The sequence below is a fragment of the Lampris incognitus genome, chromosome 1 (assembly GCF_029633865.1).
Source record: "Lampris incognitus isolate fLamInc1 chromosome 1, fLamInc1.hap2, whole genome shotgun sequence".
NCBI classification, from domain to species: domain Eukaryota; kingdom Metazoa; phylum Chordata; class Actinopteri; order Lampriformes; family Lampridae; genus Lampris; species Lampris incognitus.
The window spans coordinates 31,762,641-31,770,500 of record NC_079211.1 but is presented as its reverse complement, the minus strand read 5'-3'; positions in this window follow the sequence as shown (position 1 = coordinate 31,770,500).

Below are 7,860 nucleotides of genomic sequence, written 5' to 3'. Positions count from 1 at the left end.
CTGTGTGGAATACACAGAAGAACCCCCAGAGCATAGTAATGATGCAGATGATCTGTACATGTTTGAGTCAATCGGCGCAGTGCACACCAAAGGAAAGAAGTGGTTTGTGACTCTGAAACTCCACGACAAGCCACAACAATGTCAGCTGGACTCTGGAGCCACCTGCAATGTAATGGGCTTTCAAGACAAGAAAAGGCTGGCCCCAAACACACCTCTTCGCCCGAGTGACACCAGACTGAAGCTGTATTCGGGGGAAACACTGAGCTCTATGGGCACCTTTGAGACTGACTGTACTGTGAGAGGCCAAACACACAAGCTCTCATTCGAAATAGTGAGGACCAGCCAACATCCTCTTCTGTCAGGCTCCACCTGTGAACGCTTAGGGCTCATGCATTTCACAATTCCAGAGGATGTGCTCAAAATGGAACACACACAACCAGGAGCCCTAACTAAAGAACAGCTTATCAACAGATACAGTGACGTGTTCAACTCCCCTGTGGAATCCGTGCCTGGGGAGGTCCATTTTGACCTTGATCCTAGTGTTGCTGCAGTACAGAGTGTCCCTCGCAATGTCCCAATCGCAATGAAAGCAGCAGTCAAAGCCCAGCTGGACAAGTACGAGGCTGACGACCACCTTGCGCCTGTCACAGATCCTACAGATTGGATCAGCAACATGGTGATTGTTAAAAAACCGGAGAAGCTGAGAATATGCATTGACCCTAAACCATTGAACAAAGCCCTAAAGCGCTCTCACTACATCATGCCTACCTTGGAGGACATTTTGTATAAATTGCCCAAGGCCAGAGTCTTCACGTTAGTGGACGCTCGGGATGCATTCCTGCAATGCAAACTGGACTATGAGAGTAGCCTCATGACCACGTTCTGGACCCCCTGGGGGAGGAAGCGGTGGCTCAAGCTACCATTTGGAGTATCGGTGGCGCCCGAGGTATATCAGCGCAAGCAGCACGAGCTCCTCGCCGGTCTGAAGGGCGTTGAGCCCATTGCAGACGATATCCTGGTCGTCGGCTGCGTGGACACAGGCAAGGAGGCTGGGGACGACCACGACGTCAAGCTTGCGGCGTTGATGGAACGCTGCCGCGAGGTCAAGCTTCGCCTCGGCCTGAAGAAGTTGCAGTTCAAGGTGGCTGAGGTGCAGTTTCATGGCCACATTCTCTCATCTGCTGGGCTGAAGCCCGATCCAGAGAAGGTGAGAGCCATTATTGACATGCCGAACCCAACAGATGCCAAGGGCGTGCAGCGTCTCATTGGCTTCGCTAACTATTTAGCCAAGTTCATGCCTCATCTATCTACTGTCTGCGAGCCGTTGCGACGCCTGTTGGACAAGGACACACCCTGGCACTGGCTGCCTAAGCACGAGGCGGCGGTTCATGAGCTTAAGGCGCTGGCGACAGCCATGCCCGTCCTGCGCTACTATGATGTAACTAAGCCAATCGCAATCCAGAGCGACGCCAGCCAGAGCGGTCTCGGTTGTTGTCTCATGCAGGAAGGTCAGCCCATTGCATTTGCCTCGAGGGCTCTTACCCCCACCGAAAAAAACTATGCACAAATTGAGAAGGAGTGTCTCAGTATCGTCTTCGCCTGCCAGAGGTTTCACCATTACCTATATGGCCGCGACCCAATCACAGCAGAGACGGACCATAAGCCTCTGATCTCTATTTTCAGCAAGCCACTTCTCAATGCGCCCAAGAGACTCCAGAGCATGCTCATGACTCTGCAGAACTACGACCTGAGGGTAATCTACAAACCAGGCCCAGAGATGTTCATAAGCGACACGCTCAGCAGAGCTACGGCTGGATGCTCCGGCAGAGGGACTGCATATCAGCGACACGCTATCTGCTCTCTGCAACAAGAGCAGGAAGACATACAGCACGTGAACCAGGCAGAGTACCTGAATGTGACTAACCAGCGGCTGGAACAGATCAGACGACACACCGACAGAGATGAATGCTTACAGCACTGAAGAACACTGTTCTCGTGGGCTGGCCAGATGTAAAGGAGGAAGCGCCCCTCATCGCTAGGGAGTACTGGCCCTTCAGGGATGTAATCAGTGTGCAGAACGGAGTTCTGTTCCGGGGGCAAAAAGTCATCATCCCAAAGTCACTCCGCCCAGAAATGTTGACGCGCATACATTCAAGTCACATAGGGGGTGATGCATGCTACCGACACGCTCAAGAGACATTGTACTGGCCCAACATGCAGTCAGAGATAAAGGACTTTGTAAGCAGCTGCTCGACCTGCAATGTGTACGCCCACAATCAGCAAAAGGAGACCATGCTCTCTCACGAAGTACCAACCAGGCCATGGCAGGTCTTGAGCATGGACCTATTCAGCTTCAGACAGAAAGACTATCTCCTAATAGTCGACCACTATTCCGATTTTTGGGAGATTGAGCTTCTACCCGACATGTCTGCAGAGACAGTCATCAAGCGATGTAAGGCACAGTTCGCCCGACAGGGTCAGCCAGAGAAGGTTATTACAGACAACGGCCCTCAGTTCACAGCTCAGTTCACACGGTTCGCTTCTGAGTGGGAATTTGAGCACGTGACCTCCTCTCCCAGACACCCGAAAGCGAATGGCAAGGCCGAGTCGGCCGTGAAGATTGTAAAAAATCTTCTGCGTAAGGCCGCGCATGATGGTGAAGACCCCTGGAAAGCCGTGCTTCACTGGAGGAATACACTTACGGAAAACATGGGCAGCAGCCCAGCACAACGCCTCATGTCCCGCCGGTTGAAGACGTCCATCCCGGCGGCAAGCAAGCTCCTGGAACCAGCTGTTGTCGTGGGCGTCACTGAAAAGCTGCGCCACAGGAAGCAACTCGCCAAATCCTTCTATGACAGATCTGCCCGTGAATTGCCGGCACTTGAAATTGGGGAAGTCGTACGGATGAAGCCCCTGCCAGGTGATAACACTGGCCGCTGGAGAGTCGGAACTTGTCTCCGCAGGGTTGCGCCGAGGTCTTATCTTGTGGACATTGATGGCTCCCTGTACCGTCGTAACAGGATCGATCTCAGAGTGGCTGAGCCAGCTGCACGAGCCGCGCACGATCCTGTTGAACCCGCTGCGGCACACACACCGGACGGGGATCCAGCTACAGAAACTGTCATTGAGACCCCTCAGACTGTGTTCGAGCCGAGCCCCATCAGGTCCATGCCCAAGGCGCCATCTACTCCTGTTGGCGCTCCGCGTTCGGATGGACACACTTACACAAGGGTTGGACGGCTGTCTAAACCTCCACTGAAACTCACTATGTAATCTGAATAATGTTGATGGTTGCTATGTGGGAGAGAGGGGGAAAAGAGGAGAAATGTTATCATACGCTACTGTGGTTATTACACTGGTATGGGATATGAAGAGATTTACTGCTGTTGCACTGTTATTGGTTGTTCGTATATGAAAGTAATTTTATTTTGCACTAACTTCATGTGTATGTGTTTATACTTGGAAAAGGAGGATGTTACGGGTCTAGATAGATCGATGCCATCGGCTATCCACTAGTTTACCTTAGATACACATGACCCGCGCTCAGGAACATGTTACATCCATTTGAATATACTTGGCTGCACTGAGAAACTCGTGTGTGTGTCATTCTTTATAAGATAGCCTACCGAAACATACCTGAGGATTTTATGGTTTCCAAGATCGCTTTATTGGAGACGTCACTTCCCTCTTCCTCTGACTTCTTTTTCTTTTCTCTGCGTTCTTTTGACTGAGTATTTGGTGGAGAGTCTTGTTCCCGTTCCGTCTTGCTGCTGTTAGCGTTCGGATCTACCTCCATGAAAGTAGTCGTGTCCCATATTTTCAAGTTGATTGAGGGGAGCTGTAGAACTCGAGGGGCGACCCTCAACATGTTTCTTTGAATTTGGCATTTTAACAGCTTTAAATCCAGCCGTTTGATGTCGATACAATCGTCCAATTTCCTAACTTCGGGCTTTAAGGAAGCAGAGCTACGAAAAGTTTAGCTGCTCAGCCCGCCATCAAGCTCAGCTGTGAGCGAACAAGAACAAGAACCTCGAGTTCAGAGGTAAGTGTCTAAGCTGCCGGAAATTCACACGAAGAAGGAGAGAGAACACATGGCGACGGTGGAGGAGATCATGATCATGTATCTGTTAAAAAAGGCAAAAAAGCTACCGTCCAACTCACGTCCAGTCTCATCCCAACTGTTCTTCAGCAGTTGTTTGTCTCTGTGCCCAGGCGAGGACACATCATAAATATGTTTGTAATTACGTACTGTAGCGAATTCGGGGGACAACGCAACCACGGGAACTGCCGCGGCCGGGAAGCGAACCCGTATCGCCCGTACCGCAGGAGACATCGCTAACCGCTAGACGAAAAGGTCAGACTCTCGAGCCAAGGGCGACCGAGCCAATCCATACGTGATAGTTACATTGCCCCCTTCCTTCGGGAAGTCGCTTGCGGTGTGGGAGCCACGGGTTCGCGTCCCGGATGCGGCGTCCCGAGCTGCCCCCCCCCTCCCTCCTAATTCGCTGCATTGGTGTCAGAAGTGGGATCTCCGGCTGTGACAGTCCGGCCGGGGACGCCCTTCCCAAAGGAAGGGGGCAATGCAACGATCACGGATGAATAGGCTCGGTAGCCCTTGGCTAACGGGTTGGATCCTTTAGTCGACTGGTTAACGTAGTTGCCCGTAGTGCAGGAGCCACGGGTTCGTATCTCAGCTGTGGCGGTTCCCGACTGCTCCTGAGTTTGCTACATTATCAAAATCTCACTGTAGTTATAAGTATGCTGTGTTATAACATTTTTAATGATATTTTATGTCCTTGTCCCTTTTAAGTCCTTAAACTTCTAAGAGCGAAACGCAGTATAGCACACAAGCTCGCCTACTTTTTCAATCGGAAGAGTAGGCTCTGCTTTTTTCAGGACTGCCTTAAACGTTGTTGTCTGACTTTCTGTTAGTTTGGAGGAATCCGACGACGACTTTATAGTTCAGTGTCTTTATTTCAATGGTGACGGTTACAATCATACAGTAGCTAGCTCCGCAGTAGTGACTCGTCTGAGTGCTAAACATAGACTGACGATTATGTGGTTCCCCTGCGTCCTCATGCGTCAGATGGACCAATCAGCTTGCAGCTAACTTAACAGCCAATAGGAGTGCTTGTATCACATCCTTATAGCCAAACGGGCTATTATATTCTAGAGAATATTACATCCCCCTTCTTAAGAAATTGAAATCAAACATTAGACTCACAACATTAGTAGCACATGTCCTATATCAAACATATGAACAATCGGGACGAAATAAAACACATTTTATGGTAATCACTGATAGAGTCAATACACTTAATAAAACAGGTAATATCATTCATTCAATATTACTGTATGCATATTAAACTACGGTAAGTAATCAAACACTTAAGAGGTAATACAAATCACAAGAACATTTTACAATCTTTTTTTTTTTTTTAGATAAGGGCAGCGATCCGCCGACACCCTTGTACATTAGAGGTCCAGAACCTCTCTGGGCTTCACTGCTCGTCCATACCTTGTCTGGTAGCGGACAGTCTCTGAGGCTGTCTCAGCCGCTGCATGTGAGACGTGTGGTGTGTTGTGAATTGTGAGTTGACCATAGTTCTCGTCAGTGCCTGTGTTGGTGTGAGTGTCAGTGTGTGTTTCTTTTGTGTCCAGGAGGTGGCGTCTGTTTCGTCTGTACTCCTGTCCTTCAGCTGTGCGGACGTGGTAGGATCTGTTGGTATCCGCTGGCTGGATGACAACTGCTGGTTTCCAACAGCCGTGATCCTGGAGTCTGATGTGTTGTCCTTCGTGCAGCTGTGACATCGGCTTCGCTGACCTGTCGTAGTACCTTTTCTGCTGCAGCTGACGATCTGCTTGTTCATACCAGGCCAAAACACGATGTCACGGGCTCTCTGCTTGCATTTCTCCATGCCCCTGTGTCCTTTGTGTATCCAGAATAACATCTCTGCGCAGAGCGAGGTAGGTATGATGATTTTCTCGCCTTTAAACAAAATGTTATTCATCTCTGACAGTTCATCTCGGTGGTTCCAGTATTCTGCAACTCGCTGAGGGCATCTTCTCCTCTCCTCAGGCCATCCTTCTCTGATTGTCTCTCTCAGCATTGTGAGCTGTGTGTCTGCGGCAGTCGCAGCTCTGATCTCCGTCAGTTTCGTGTCACGGACCGGCAGGCCACTGTACACTGTATGTACCTGCATGTCCATGCCTTCTCTGAGGCTGTCATCTTGGTCTGTGAGCAACTTGCGGGACAGCGTTTCTGCCACGGGGATCTCCTTGCCTGGTCTGTGCACGATGGTGAAGTCATACCGCTGTAGCTGGAGGATCATCCACTGTAGTCTCGGAGGCGCTGCTGCGAGTGGTTTTCTCATAATGGACTACATAGATGTATTGGTGAAAACGCTTGCATCCGAACAGAATAGCATATAGCTCTTTCTCTATTTGTGCGTAATTGACTTCATTGTCATTTAGCGGTTTGGATGCATAACCGATGGGCTTTTCTTCCTGTAGCAGGACTGCACCTAGTCCGTACTTCGATGCGTCGACTTGTAGTCTGAGCTCTTTACTAGGGTCATAGTAGGCTAAGACTGGTCCTGGTTCGCGTGTGATCACTTCTTTCATCTTCCTGAAAGCTTCGTCATGCTGCGCATCCCATCTGAATTCACTTGACTCCTTCAGCAGGTGATGCATGGGTGCATTGATGTCTGAGAGCATCGGGGCAAACTTGGACAGATAGTTAACCATACCGAGGATTGTCTCCAACTCACCCTTGTCCTTGGGTGGCTCCACATCTCTCACAGCTGCAATCTTGGCTGGGTCAGGCTTGACTCCATCCTTTGTGATGCGATGCCCAAAATAGCTGACCTCGGTGGCACAGATCATGCTCTTTTCCGGGTTGAGTTTCACTCCTCGCTCTCTGGAGCGCTGCAACATGGCTCGGAGGTTGCTGTCGTGCTCCTCCTTGCTCTTTCCATATACGAGGACATCATCCACTATGGCTGTGACTCCATGTAGACCTTCATAGGTCTCATCAACCTTCCGTTGAAACTCGTCCTGGGCGGAGATCAACCCAAAAGGTAGACAAAGGAAACAGTATCTTCCGAACACCGTGTTGAATGTTGTCAACTTGGACGACTCTTCTGCGAGTTTTATCGCCCAGTACCCTGAGCGAGCATCCATGACACTGAAATAGCAGGCCCCTGCCAGTTTGGAGGTGATGTCGTCGAGGGTAGGTAGAGGATAATGAGGTCGTTTCACAGCCTTGTTCAGGTCCTTCGGGTCGAGGCACACTCTGAGCTTTCCTGTGCGTGGCTTTTCTGCTGCCACCATTGAGTTGACCCATTCAGTCGGTTCGGTGACTTTCACAATAATCTGTTGCTTCTCCATGTTCTGTAGCTCCTCTTTGAGACGGTCGCGTAAGGTTACTGGAACGCGCCTCGGTGGGTGGACCACAGGTGTTACATTTGGGTCAACGTGGATTATGCATTCACCAGGAAACAGTCCTATTCCTTTGAAAACATCTGAGTACTCCTCAATGAGTGATACCTCGGGTGTGTTGGATACAGACAGTATGAGCTTGATCAGTCCAAAGTCTAGGCATGCTTTTAATCCTAGCACAGGTGGTGCCTGTGTGTCAACAACATAGAACTTCAACATTGGCTGGGTGCCTTTGTACTGGCATTTCAGGTCACATTTACCTTGAATGACGAGCCGCTCCCCACCGTAGCCATATAGTGGGCGAGTGGAGGGCTGCAATGCACTCTGTATTCCCAGTCTTCTGAAAGCTTGTGTGGGAATGACATTAGCTGAGGACCCAGTGTCTTCTTTAAAACTGACTGTGTTTTTGTTTGGACCTAC